Source organism: Camelina sativa, unplaced genomic scaffold (assembly GCF_000633955.1).
Source record: "Camelina sativa cultivar DH55 unplaced genomic scaffold, Cs unpScaffold00430, whole genome shotgun sequence".
NCBI lineage: Eukaryota > Viridiplantae > Streptophyta > Magnoliopsida > Brassicales > Brassicaceae > Camelina > Camelina sativa.
The window spans coordinates 83566-99075 of record NW_010921700.1 but is presented as its reverse complement, the minus strand read 5'-3'; the positions used below and the strand labels follow the sequence as shown (position 1 = coordinate 99075).

The following is a 15510-nucleotide window of genomic DNA, read 5'->3' as shown; positions in this document are numbered from 1 at the left end:
TCAGCACATTTTCTGGCCATTAAGAAGACTGATGGAGCAGCAGTCTTGGCTATGAAGTATGTGAGAGAGATAGTCAAGTTGCATGGGATGCCAGCAAGTATTGTGTCTGATAGGGATTCTAAGTTCACTTCAGTGTTCTGGAAGGTATTTCAGGCAAAGATGGGCACTAAGGTGCATATGAGTACAGCTTATCATCCCCAGACAGATGGACAGTCAGAGAGGACGATCCAGACGCTGGAGGATTTGCTGAGGATGTGTGTGTTGGATTGGGGTGGCCATTGGGCAGATCACCTGAACCTGGTAGAGTTTGCTTACAACAACAGTTATCAGGCGAGTATTAAGATGGCTCCTTCTGAGGCTTTGTATGGGAGACCATGCCGTACCCCATTATGCTAGACTCAGGTGGGGGAGAGGAGCATGTTCAGGGCAGATTTTGTTCAGGAGACCTCTGAAAATATTCGGGTGCTCAAGCTGAACATGAAGGAAGCTCAGGATCGGTAGAGGAGTTATGCTGATAGGAGGAGGAGAGATCTTGAGTTTCAGGTAGGAGACAGAGTGTACCTCAAGATGGCCATGTTGCAGGGTCCAAACAGATCATTGACAGAGAATAAGTTGAGTCCGAGGTTTATGGGTCCGTTCAGAGTGGTTGAGCGGGTGGGACCAGTAGCATATAGGCTGGAGTTGTCTGAGATTATGCGTGCGTTCCACAAGGTTTTCCATATTTCTATGTTATGGAAGTGTCTTCGTGAGGATGATCAGTTGTTGGCTAAGATTCCTGAAGATCTTTAGCCTAACATGACTTTGGAGGCGAGACCAGTGAGGGTTCTCGGGAGGAGGATCAAAGAACTTCGGAAGAAGAAGATTCCTTAGATGAGAGTCCTTTGGGACTGTGATGGTGTTGAGGAGCAGACTTGGGAGCCTGAGGCAAGGATGAAGGCAAGGTTTAAGAAGTGGTATGAGAAGCAAGCCGCGACTTGAGCTTGTCTAGCCTAGTCCCATCTGTAGTCCGTGGCTGGAGCAGGAATTGAGTATTCCAGCCCATCTCTCATGTTTACTTGGTAGCTTAGGGGTGGTTGGTTGTGCGACTAAGTAACAAGATGAAGTGGTGCTCGGAGTATGAAATTTCCGTTAGGCGGTGGTTTGAGGGAAAGTTTCCTGAAATAGAAGTTTCTAAAAGTGGAAAGTTTCCAGAAGTGGAAGGTGCTAAAAATGGAAAATTGTATGTGAGTTAGAATTTGTCCATTTTAGTGATGGAGAGCCTTGGAGGGGCTTGTGTGGCTTTAGTGGCAGACTTGTGAGTCATTGTGACGTGTGTGGCGGTCTTTTGAGACATTGTGTGGCCTTTGTGGCAGGCTGTTTAGCCAATTTTGTGGCCTTTGTGGCGGGCTGTTTAGCCAGCTGTGTGGCCTTTGTGGCGGGCTGTTTAGCCAATTGTGTGGTCATTGTGGCGGGCTGTTGAGCCAATGTGCCTGTTGAGGCGATCCTTCGGGATGTATGGTCTTTGTGATGGTCCTTCGGGACAAGTGGTCTTTGTGACGGTCCTTCGGGACGAGTGGCCTTGGTGGCGGTCCTGTTTGACTTTGTGGCGGTCCTATTTAGGACATTTGTTTGGCCTTTGTGGCGGTCCTGTTGAGGACATTTGTTTGGCCTTTGTGGCGGTCATGTTTAGGACATTTGTTTGGCCTTAGGACATTTGTTTGGCCTTTGTGGCGGCCTTTGTGGCATGTATATGATCCTTGTGTGGTCATGAGGTATTCCGGTGAGGGGATATGTGGTTGGTAGGACATTGTGATGTTTTACGCGAGCCACGGGAAGGAAACCTGGATAGGGATAGGACTCAGACGTATTCAGAATTGTTTGCTCGCGACTCTTGGGGGACTTTGGTTCTCCTAGTACTGCCTTATCTGAGACTTTGTGGCTTGGGAGTATGGTTGGTATATCAACTTCGAATGACGATCCGGGGCCGCGCAGTAGGGTGGCAACCCGAGAGACGAATATTAGACTTCCTTTTATATATGGCATGCGGGCATAGGCCCGATGAGGAGCTAACATTTTGGCATGCAGACTTAGGTCTGATGAGGATCCAATAAAAACTAAAGGTTGAGACCTATGAGTAAAGAAAAGTCCAAAAGGCGAGAGCAAATAATGCCTAGAACGTGAGTTTATCGCCTAGAAGTGACCTTTCGTAGATCGGTCGGAGGAGTGCAGGCCGTGGAGATGGTAGCACGGAAGTCCTTGGCTGATAGTTGATCGAGATTCGAGGACGAATCTATGTTGGTGGGGGAGAATTGTAACATCCGCGAACCGAAATCCCGGTTTAGGAATTGCATCGGTCGATGCACTATGTGCATCGGTCGATGCAAGGTTGGTTTTCTGCAGACAAGTTTAAGTTAAACGCTGCGTTTTAGGTTAGGAAAACCCTTAACTCGAGTTTTTGTCTCACTAGTCGTTTTTAGCCGCTTTTGAGAGAAAACAAAAGAGAGAAAGAGTACCCTAAGTGTTCTTGAGTGTTCTTGGTGATTTCTGGTGATTGGAGGCGTTTCCTGTAGAGATCTGTAGCTGAGATTGTTGTAGGAGCTTCCTAGGAGCGTGTTCTTGCTTGTTTAAGGTTCATAAACTTCTTGGCAAAATTAAGTGCATGACCATGTCTTATCTAAGCTGGAGATCTCTCTGATTTGCTTGTTATGTGTTGTTAGGCTTGTTAGATTGTTATTTGGGACGTTAGGAAGCTTTCTTGTGGCTTGGGATCGAGTTTTGTGGTTGTAGGAACGAAGATCCGGCGAGAAGCTTCAGAGAAAACGATGCTTGGCATGTGTATCGGTCGATGCACTTAGTGCGCCGGTCGATGCAAGTGCGAAGATGGCACGTAAAAATTAGGGTTTTCGTGCTATGTCGAGCATGCGTCGGTCGATGCAAGTGAACCTTCCACCGGTCGATGCATATCATGCGACGGTCGACGCAGCCCCAACTGGTGTCGGTCGATGCATGCATGGTGTCGGTCGATGCAGGGTCCTGGTTTGCTATTGTTGATTGTTGATTGTTGGTTGATGGTTAGAGATGTATCTATTGCTTGTGAGTATAGCCCAGTAGATGAGAGGATTGCCTTACTGAGTGTTTATAAAATACTCATGCATTGCAATTTGTGTTTGTGCTGCAGGTAAAGGCAAAGTGTGATCGTGGAATCAAGGCAATGAAGAGGAGGATGTTCTAGGGACTCGATTGGTTGTTGTCTGGCATTGCTAGGTTGCTAGAGTTGGGTTATTAGAAACATTGCTAGGTTGCTGGTTCTATGTTCTATGTTGGTTGAATTTTGGATATTGTTGAAGTTATAGTTATTGGTTTATTATTGGATGTTGGTATTTGTTATACTGCTGTTGGTTGTGATTGTGGTTAGGTGACTAGTGGGTATGGGACCACTAGTTTGTAGTATATTTAATTATATTTATTGTTATTAATATTATTTATTATTTATTATTGGAAAAAAAACGGGTCGGATTGTTTCATTACACACCAAGAAACAAAGAAGTGTTCTAGACAAAGAACAAATAGATAAACTCATAAAATGAAAAGGAAATTGATTGATTTCTCAAATGAGATTACATATGTTTATATAGAGATAAGAAACTTGGTAACAAAGCCAAATCTTAATTATTCTTGAAACTAAAACATCATAAAGATAGATAGTTGAATGAAGACCTAACTCTTGAAGTTTGCCTTCCCAAGGTGTCTTTCCCAAGGTGAGTTGAAATCCATTTTCGTCACTCCTCTTTGACCATAAAATAAAGTGATTATTTTGGATTTTCTTGGGCTTGTATTAGGCTAAAAGTGGACTGGACTTGATAGACAACATTCCCTATAGAATTTATCATACTTTCTTTGGCTATAAGCTCTTGAATTGACCCATTAATTGTTTCCTTGATTTTCTCTTTCTTTGACTCCTTGGTCCAATTTGCTGATGAGAAACAACAAGGGTGGTACCATTTCTTCACCTTTGGCTTAGTAGAAACAACTCCTGGTCGCCAAACATAATTCTGGAAGCACCTAAACCAATTGGACCTAAAGCTCTTCAGGTGAAGAACTAGATTGACCTCCTTTGGTAAATGAAGTGTATCCTTATATTCCGTGGGCAAAATCTTCTCATTCTGAGCTTGTTGGAAACATAAGAGATCCATTAACATCCTCCAAGTGGTTTCGTGTCAAAATTGTTGTTGAGTTGGTCTGTGTAACACGATCTTTGGCTCAGACGCAAAACTGGAACTGGGATAGATCCACTGATTTGAAATATCCATATCTTTCACATATGAACTGATATTAATGTGATTCCAAATCTCTGTGGTTCTAGAATGGATCAAGATTTCAGAACAGTTTGGTTCATAGCTTGAACCTTTTTACTTGGTCAGAATCCTCCGTTGAATGCTCGTAGGTCCAAATCGCGTAGCCATGAGTTCACATGATTTGTAAAATAAAAAACTCCTTCATCCGAAATCTGATTGGACTGATTCAACTTCGAGATATGCTCTAGATGAGGTAAGAATGTATCCCAAATAGTCGTTTGGCTGGAGGAATTGATCTTCGACTTTGTTCGTGTTGTAAAAGACTCAAGAATCTTCTTGGATGGGCTCATGATCATATCAACATCACTCTCCTGAACCAACCGTACTCTACTCAGAAGATCCGCTTTGTCAACTGCCTCTAGTCCCAATGGCTCTTAGGAAATAGCACATAACCTCAAAGTACTAATCTCACTTACCAGAGACTCCATATCCTGCTCCTGTGCAGAAGCCGCCTGCATCTTGCTTAGAGCATCTGCTACCAAGTTAGCTTTACCGGAGTGGTAAGCTATATCCAGATCATAATATGTCACCAACTCCATCCACCGCCTCTGCCTCAAATTTAGCTCAGGTTGAGTGAAAATATGCTTCAGACTCTTATGATCTGTGTACATATGTACCTTTCTGCCATAAAGATAAAATCTCCAAATATTCAAAGCAAAAACCACAGCTGCCATCTCCAAGTCATGGGTAGGGTAGTTGCCCTCATGCTTCTGCAACTGCCGCAAAGCATAGGCAATGACCTTCCCCTCCTACATCACCACACACCCCAAACCAACTCTGGAAGCATCTGTATACACCACATATGGCTTATCCTGCTCCGGCAAGGCCAATACTGGTGTACTCGTCAACTTCTGCTTCAAGCTCTCGAAAGCCGTCACGCACTCCGACGACCACAAAAAGGAAACCTCCTTCCCTGTCAGCTTAGTCATCGGTTGTGCCATACTCGCAAAACCCCTCACAAAATTCCTGTAGTATCCTGCCAAATCAAGGAAACTCCTGATCTCTATGGCGTTCTACGCTCTAAGCCAATCCCTGATGACCTTAATCTTCTCTGGATCTACAGAATCTCCTGTTGCAGAAACAACATGACCCAAGAAACCCATCTCCCTCTGCCAGAAACTGCACTTGCTCAGCTTAGCGAAAAGCTTCTACTCTTCTTCAGAACTGCTCTCAGATGGATCTTGTGCTCCTCAGTACTCTTGGAATACACCAGGATATCACCGATGAAGATGATTATAAACTCATCCAGAAACTCTTGGAATACGCTGTTCATTAACCTCATAAACGCAGCTAGCGCATTAGTCAAACCGAAGGGCATCACCACGAACTCATAGTGCCCATACCTCGTCCTGAAAGCTATCTTCCTGACATCCAGCTCATCTATTGGAATCTGATGGTAACCTGACGTCAAGTCAATCTTGGAGAACCAAGTAGCACCCCTCAACTAATCCAACGGCTCATCTATCCGCGGGAGAGGGTACTTGTTCGTCACAGTGACCCTGTTCAGATCCTGATAATCTATACACAAGCGGAAACTGCCATCCTTCTTCTTAACAAACAACACCGGCGCTCCCCAAGGTGAAGTACTAGGACAATAAGTCCTCCAGCTGCTTCTTCAGCTTTGCCATCTCTGCTGGAGCCATCCTGTCAGGTGTCTTAGCCAATGACGTAGTCCCTGGTTCCAACTCAATCGGGAAGGGATCAGACCGAGATGGTGGTAACCCCTGCAACGACTGAAAAACATCCTCAAACTCCCGAACCACAGGGATCTCACCCACAGCAACCTGCTCTACAGAATCCGGCATCGAAATTGTAGCCAAGTAAGCCTCCCGACCCTTCCTGATCATCGTCTCTGCCTGCACAGCTGAGATAACCAGACTCCCAGAGGTCGGCCTCATGCCCTCATAAAACCAACTCTTCGCCCCGTGCCTCTCAAACACAACTCTACCACGATGGCAAACAAGATGTACTCTATACCAGTGCAACCAATCCATGCCCAATATCACATTATATAGCTCCACCGGACTGATAACAAGATCTGCCGGCATCGACTCCCCAGCTACCTGTATTTCTACATCTCTAGCCCGTCCATAGACCTAGATCATCCCGCCTCCAGTAACCTTAACGGTCTTGAACCGCTTTCTGGGATCTCCACAAATGTTGCCCCTCTCGGCACACTCTGGGTTAACAAAGCTATGAGTAGCCCCGGAGTCGAACAACACATGTGATGGGAACCTTCCCACCAATAAAGTCCCTACACAAACCTTATGTACTAAGAACCCTAATATTCATCACAGACAACCATAAAGTCCAAAAATTACTAAAAAACACAAAGTCAAGTTTAGAAATAATACCCGTGATCGCGGTAGCACTAGTTCCACCCGTCTCCACTGTCGTATACACATGCGGTGCCACTGGCAAAGGCAACACCGTCTGCCCCACCTGCTACACTCCTGACTGCACTGCCAGCACAGCCATCGGATGTAGCTTAGGACACAACGATCTAAGATGCCTTGCCTCCCTGCAGTGGTAACACACAAGAGTCATCGGCGGTGCTGGCTGGCTGCACTTCTGTGGATAACTCGCCACCCTGTGCTCCAAGCTCCCACACCCGCAGCATCCTGCACCACTGGACCCCGATCTGTGCATAGCATCGAACTTCTGCTTTTGTCCCTGCGCAGGCTTGCTGCCCTTGCTAGGAATAGAATGTGACTGAGTTCGCTTCTGCTGTGCTGGAGGACTGACCACCACTACCTGTGACCTCAAGTCATCCTCTATCCCAGCTGCAGTCTCCACCAGCTCTGCTCTCGTAGCATAGTTCCTCACTCTGCACCGAGTCCTCAAGTCGTCACGCAAAACTAACAAGAACCTCCGCACATGAGCTGACTCTTGCTCCAAAGCCAGGTCTGCATACCCGACAAGCCGACTGAACTCTGCGTCCAGCTCCCTCACAGTATGGTTCCCTTGGGTCAACCCCAAGAACCATGCCTCCATACGATCAAGTGCCTCCTGTGGAAAATACTTGGCGTTAAACTCTCCCACAAAGTCCATTCAAGTCATCTCCTGCTACCCTCTCCGGGCCGTCACCGACCTCCACCAAACTCGCGCATCCCCCAAACAGTTGTGCACTGCCATGTCCACCCTATACTGGTCGAGACACCAGAGCGACTAGAAAATATCCTCCATCCCTTCCCTCCACTCATCCTCCACACTCGGATCTGTGCCTCCCGGGAAAGATCTCGTACCCACCTGCCGTAGCTGCACCAGCATCTGAACATACTGTGCATCCACTACCCCGGCCCCCGGCTGCACGCCTGTCTGCACTCCAGCCACAGGCTGCTCTGCTAAACCATGCCCACCAAACACTAGCGGCACTGCTGCTGGAACTTGCCCACCAACCCCTAGCGGAACTGCTGCTAGAAGCCGTGCCAAAACCTGAGCTAGCAAGCCCATCAGGACATCCTCCCTACCTGGAGCACCCTCCGCTGCAACCCCTATCGTCGGGCCAACACTGGTACCGACACCGAGCCCACCTGCTCTACCGATACCATCACCAGCCTGGTCTCCAGACACTCTAGTATGAACCTCTGACTCTGCCACCTCCTCACTGGCCATGCTCTGGGTCACACTCACAGTGGCCTCGGGAACCTGTCCCCGCCCATGGCCACGCCCAAGACCACGACCACGCCCTCGACTAGCAGCATCCTTAGCTCTAACCATCTGTACCACCAAGAACAGAAGGTTAAGCAAACAAAACGACTCCTAACTACACAAAGAACACAACTCACCATGGAATCACAAAGCAGGCTCAAAGATGATGTTCTAGGACCCCATGCCACACACAAGCATTCAATCCAACATCCACAACACAAAGCACACAGCAAACCCGTACCTAGAACCGTATGGGCTCTGATACAAAACTGAAACAACCCAACCCGTTTTTTTTCTTTTTTTAATATCATAATATCTATTGATCCCATACTCACTAGCAACCTACCCTAATAAATAACAACAGCGAATAACAATAATAAATCCAATAACCAATAACAATTAATGAAATAACATCATATCAATTGCAACCACAATCCAGAACATAAAACAAATCATAAAACCAGTAATCCTAACATCCATTCTAGACCACTACGTTCCACTCTAGAATCCTAACAAAGACACATAGCAAACAACTGAGCCTATAGAACATCGTCCTCTTTATGGACTTGATTCCATGATTACACTTAACCTTTACCTACGCCACAACACAAAAGAGAGTCGTAAGTATTACCATAAATACTTAGTGAGGCAATCCTTCCATTAACTGGGCTATACACACAAACAATGAGATATCTCATGCCACAAACAACAAACAGTAAAACAAACCAGACAAATGCACAAAGCAACACGACATAAACCGGTCTCTGTAGAAGAGTGTCAACCGACACCAGGGGGTGACGACCGACACTGGTCATCTGGTGTCGACCGACACCTCAACTGGTGTCGACCGACACCTCAACTGGTGTCGACCGACACCTCAACTAGTGTCGACCGACACCTCAACTGGTGTCGACCGACACCTGCTCAACATTCTCGAATCCCTAACGGTATCGACCGACACTCGTCAAGTCCCCGAGTCATCCTCGCATTGGTGCCCACCAACACCAGGATAGTGTCGAAACTCTGAATCTCGCCTCCAAACTTCTCCTATTTGTCCCACACCAACCCAGGAACAGATCTAAGCCTCCAAGAGCTACGAAAAACATAAAGAACTCACAAAAAAAAAGACAACACATCAAACAAATCATAGAAACGGAGATCTCAGCTTAGATAAGCCATGGACATGCACCCACATTTGCCAATCAATGAGAAAATCGACCAACCCACGACCAGAAAGCCCCACAACAAGCTCCTTCCACGTCTTTAGCCTTAGATCTCAATCCCCAAGCACAGATCTCTCAAAAACAAGCAAGGAACCTCACAAGAACTCTCTGAGAAGCTTTTCTCTCTTTCTTTTTCTCTCTGGAACGAGAAACGGCTGAAGAAGAAAGAAAGAAGTTGACTTTTCCCATTTATAGCCGGGTTTAGGGGTTCCCTAAAACCAACCATGCAAACCAGAGAAATAAAATCGAACCGGCTAATCCAACCGCACATGGTGTCGACCGACACCACAAGCAGTGTCGATCGACACCCCTTCCAAATATCTAATTTTTGGTTCTCGGGTGTTATACTGCCAAACATGATACTTTGCCATGCAAAAGAAGGTCTTTAACTCATCGTTGCTCATAAGAATTCCATGTCTTCATAATATCTACATTTCACAAGTCTAAACATTAGACAGTCTGGGAATTGCAGCAATCTCCAAACTTGCTTTGCCAACAAATCTTGGTTGAAGGATCGGATATCACGAAAGCCTAGACCGCCCAAATCTTTTGGTAGACATAACTTTTCCCAGATTTGCCAATGAAATTTCCTTGAGTGCTCACAGGAATTCCACCAAACTAAAGCCCTTTCCAGATTTTCACATGTTCTTTTGGTAATTTGAAACAGGACATGGCAAAAATTGGCATTGCTAAGGCTACAGATTTGAGGAGAACTTCCTTCCCTCCCTGTGATAAGCTTCTAGAATGCCAATTTGAAAGTTTAGACTTCAAACTGTCCAACATTTCCACCTATGATCCACTGAAGCCCTCCTGATGACCCCAAGATACTTTCCGGCTCCACCCTCTGTGACAATACCCAAACAAGCCTGAATGTTTGTTTTGCTTAGGTCATTTACTTTTGAGGCAAAAGTAATGGAGGATGTGTTTAAATTGATGGTCTGACCTGTAGCTGCTCCAGTTCTCTGTAGATCCCCAAAATATTTTGAAGTACAATGCTTTGCTCCCTAGAAGCTTTGTAAATGAACAAACTATCATCTGCAAATAACAAGTGATGAATCATTGGCCCCTCTATATATAACTGAATTTGTAATACCCATGACTTTGATCTAGTATACAGACGGAAGGTCACGAATGTAGATGTGCGACCGAGACTTAGAAAATTTTTCGAAAAGAAAAATCTAATGGAGCCATCAGTAAACAAAGCCTTATCCGAAGGATTGATCGAAGAAAAATGGTTGATATCAAATCGTGAGTGAGTTAAGATTTCTATCGGCTACTGTCAAGTATCGAGAAGGCAAGGACCGGCTATTAGTAGCAATGGATAGTAAGACTACAGGAAGATGATAAGTACTTCGGTCAAAGGACATGACCGAAACAATTATTGAAGAGCCAACATTTTGTTGATAGGCTATCGAGAGCATCGACGTTAGTTTGATCGAAGGACAAGATCAAAAAATTATTGGGTGGTTATCAACAAGCTATCAAGTTCAGTCAAGAGGTGCATTTTGATCAAGGGAAATCTCAAGTTTACCGAGGAATATTCAGAGTTTGTGGAAGTGACTAGTTTCTATCAGAGAAAACTATCGAGAAGGAGCTATTAAGGCCTAGACAAGCGAGCAATGATCGAACGGGTTTGGATACGGAGACAACAAGGTAATTAATTTGTTAAGGACAAGCCACATTACGTGAGTTTAGTTGTAAAAATTGGTCGAAGAACTCTCGGTTCAGTTTTGGTCGAGAAGTTGCTTTGTCATGTAGGTGCTTGTAGTGTAAGCAGTTGTGTCACCAGCTTGGAGTGTGCAGACCACGAGATGACACTCAATTGGATGAGGACGTCCAATGATAAGCTTAAGCTTAACTGTGGATTAGATAAGGATAAGGATAAAAAGTGGATAAGGATAAGGTTATGGATAAACCTTATGCATCACCTCGTGCTTGCCTTAGCTTGGGCGCTAAGTCTCCTCCCCCTATATGAGGCCACGAAATCTAGCTTTAGTTCATTAGCTTTCCACACCAAAATCCCACCTTAGAATAGTTAGATCGTTAGTTAGTTCGAGAAGCTTGCGGAGGCGAGTCGGGTAAAAGTTGGTCGAGTCGAGAGTCGTGGTTGGGTATCCAGTAAGTAAGTTCTGCCTTTAGTTTTTTATTCTTTTTAGAATATTTTTCTAAGTTTTTGGTTTGGTCCGAAGCTTAGATCCATCGTTGGAGAAAGCTAGTCGGATCGCGATCAATAGGCGGGCAAGGGTAGAATGTTGTTTTCTCGATGCTAAGGCCAAGGTGAGTATTGAAGCATGTGTAGTAGCACATGACTAGGATTTTATTTTGTGTATGAGTTTAGAATTGAGGTTGCATGTTTATACTTGTGTATAATAGTTAGATCTACGTTTTTACGTGAGATCGATTTGATTGGCTGGTTTAGATCTAGCATCCTTGCTTGATTTATTTTCATATTTTGAAGTTTGTGTGAGGTTTAGGAACTATACTTAGTATATAGTTTAGAGATCTATTTGATGTTGTGAAGTTGCTTATGCAATTTTATGAGGTTAGGCTATCGTTGGTATAGTCGTTATGCTGCTTGGTTGTTCATGGTCAATAATCGGTATTTATTGGCATGATAATCGGGCGTTGTGTGTTTTTGTTTAATTGTTTCATGTTTATGGTTTCAGAATTTGTTTGTTTGTTTCGTTGATTGATTGTTGTTAGTTAATCTTGTTATTGCTTTATTGACTTGTTTCTGTTAGTAGATATGGTTGCGAGTAGTACTGACATTATGTTAGGCACGTAGTAAGCAGTGTGGTGTTAGTCATTTCTATGGCTAGTGTGTGGCAAGGTCGTGATTGTCCCAGCGGCTTGGAGCGGTTCGCTACCACAAGGCACTACTTGACGAAGTAATCAATTTTGCTGTAAGGGAATAGGTCCCTTGTACACGGTTTTGGGTAAGGGATGTGATCCTTCTAGCCTTTGTGGCAAAGGGTCAGAAGACATTGCCTCGTAGGAAATCCGAGTCGCATTAATAGTAAAAGCCTTAAGGTTTGGTAGTGAGTAGTGTGATGGCTGTTGTGCCATGTTATTGGTAGCGTTAGTTAGCTTTCGTTGTGAATACTCTTTATTGAGTATGATTGCTTGTTAAGCTTGATTGCGTGTTGCGTGCTTGATTGTTGTTTGGGGAATGGGTGTGGGGTTGTTGATTGTTAGATCCTGGACTCACTGAGTAATCTTAGATTACTCAATATTCTACTTTTGGTTTTCAGGTAACATAGTTGGGAGACTTTTGGGAAAGCACGGACGCTGGGCACCAGTGTAGAGTTTGTTGCCTTTGTAATGAAATATTTGGAATGTATATTGTATGACTCGATTTGGGCATTAGGCCTTGGCGCCAAACGCGTATTTATTTTAAGGTATTTTGAAAATTAATAAAATGAGTTTCTTAAAATCCTTGTGTTCTGTTTGATACTAGTCTTGTCCGGACTAACACAACTCGCGCACATGGTACGGGTTGAAAAGCCTTAGGCCATGTTCGAGAGGAACGATACCCGCAGATGGACTGACTAAGGTATTGGATTCGTTCTAATAACCTCAGTCGGATCATATACGGGTATCACACGTGACGCGTCTGATTCGTTCTTAGTCCTAGAACGGTTCGGGAGTGTTACAAAATTCCTTCCAACCTTCCTTGCAATTGAGCTTTACAGAGGGTCTCCTTCCCTCAATCCTCTCTGAGGTGAAATCATACCAAAGGGATTGTCATTGATCAAAACCCAATATGTTATAGAAGAGATAAAATTCATGATCCAATTAACCCATTTCAAATGAAAACCAAGGGCCAACAAGAGAGATCTCAAATAGCTCCACTCGACCCCGTCAAAATCCTTTGACATATCCGACTTTACTGCCATGAACTCTTCTGGCACCCTAGGATGAACTTTTAAGCAATGCACCAGTTCGTGAGCCACTAGAATGTTATGAGTGATGAGTCTTTCTGACACAAAGGCCGATTAGGTATCCAATACTATATCAAGCAAAAAAGGCTGTAAACGCTTGAACTAAACCTTGGAGATTATTTTGTACAAAATGGAGTATAAGCTAATAGGCCTTAGATCTTCCATCTCAGTAGGGTAGTGAGTCTTTGGAATTAAACATAGATGAGTATAATACCATTCATTTGGCATTGTCCCTTCACAAATGAATTTTGCACTTCTAAGGTTTCCTGAACTCCAAAAATAGACCAGTATTTTTTAAAGAATAGTGCAAACATCCCATCAGAACATGGGGCGCTGGCTGGTTTTATTGAAAAAACTGCATCCTTAATTTCTTGATCGCTTACTGTTTCTAACATCCTATCATTCATAACCTCAGAGACTCTAGGAGAGAGTCCGTCAAACCAGTTCTAGAAGCTAGCCAAATTTGAAGAAGTGGAAGGATTTTGGAAGTAAGCTGCAACAACTTCTCCCTTTGCAGCCTCCGATTCCTGATAGTTCTCATTTATGTCTTTCTCCCGTTGCAATTCTCTTCCTTTGTCTATTAAACTTTACTGAAGCATGAAATAATTTTGAGTTCCTATTTCACTTCTCAGCCATTTTTGTCTGCTTTTTTTGTTTCCAGTATAATTCCTCTTCTTTGTAATCCTTTGCTAAGTCTCTCTTAAGAAAGGCTACCCTTTGTTTAACAGGCCAAAGTCTTGATTGTTCGTTTTCTAAAGCAACTTCCAATTGTTGGATTTTGTCATGAGAGTTTGTGAAGTTCTTTCTCTTCCACAAACCAAGGGACTTTCTGCATGCTTGCAATCTATCTACCACTGATATATTGGTTCCCATTCTTCCACTATTCCAAGCCGAGTGAATAGCCGATTTCACTCCTTCTTTGTGCAGGAACCTTTTGTCGAACCTAAATTGACCTCTGTAGGAATCTTGAGACGTCATTAACTTCATTAAAAACGATCTGTGATCTGATCCTCCTAGATCCAAAAAGGATTGGTTTGACTGGGGGAAATTTCTTGACCAGTCCTTATTTCCAAAGGCTCTATCCAATTTGCATTGGATCCAATATTCTCCTCTTCTTCCAGCCCACATAAAACTATTCCCCTGACTAGGGAGTTCAGACATATCACACACTCGTATCATATCATTGAAGCCAGTAAACTCTTTATCACTTCTTCTTGGTCCTCCGTTTTTTTCACCATTATGCAGCAGATCGTTGAAATCTCCAAACTTACACCATCTATCTCTTCTACCAACCCCTATTCTTGTAATTCTCTCCAAACCGCACCTCTTTTTTCTCCTATGTGGGACTCCATAAATACAAGACACATAAAATTTGGAACCTCCAAACTTTACTTGAGCATCCAACAAATTTTTATCTACAAACTTGAAATCCATCTTTACACTACTTTTCCAGAACAAGGCTAAACCACCACATTTACCAATAGGTAAAAAATCTCTCATTTTTTTTTGGCCATATAGGTTTGGTGTTTTAAAAAAATCTCTCATTTTCTCCTTTTCCAGAACAAGGCTAAAATGTGTACATGTACAGCCGCTTCAAACGTATTGTCGTTTTTTAAATAGCTGGCTTCTTTGTTCTAATGGTAGTTTTGTCTTTACCAACCATACCATAAAGCATAAATATGGCATCCGCAAAAAGTTTAACTGAATGTCGCATTTCCTAAAAGATTGAGTTTCCAATGCGCCACTTTCGCTAAAATTCTCATCAAATCATTTTTAAAAATATAAAACATTGTGGAATTTAATTTAGGAGTTTTTTTGTACTTTTGAAATTCAATTCTATTTTCTATTTTTTAAATAAATTCTTTAATATTTACTTAATTATGCATTTGTTTTATTAAAAACTCCAAAATTATACAGTATTGGAAAGAAAAATAAACAAAGATTACCTAATAACATTTATTGTAAAAAATGGAGGACATGAGGAGGAAGTAATTTTTAAAATTATAAAGACAAACTTAAATTGGTTCAAATTTCAAACCGATTTGCTATAACTTCAAAAAAAAAAAATTGCTCTTGTGCAATTCAGATTGAATCTGTATACACCGTAACGGTAAGACTTGAATAATATTAAAATCTTAGATTCGGCCGTGCGGCACTGTACTGTACAACATATTCCTGCGCCGATCTCATCTCAATCTTAAGTCTTCCCAACGGTAACTTTTCGGACATAAAGTCGATAATTTATTCCATTTACTACACGACACGTCTCCCACATCCGACCCCAACGGTCTTCTTTCTTCTTTTCTTCTTCATCCTTTGACCCTAAATATAAAAAGACACAACACGAAACTAGAGAAAAAA

General features: G+C 43.3%; 1 pseudogene; it reads left to right on the top strand.

Annotated features, from left to right (window-relative positions):
* The window catches only part of LOC109131529, a 17224-nt pseudogene extending 12801 nt beyond the window's left edge, over positions 1-4423 (top strand).
* The last annotated feature ends 11087 nt before the right edge of the window (positions 4424-15510 follow it).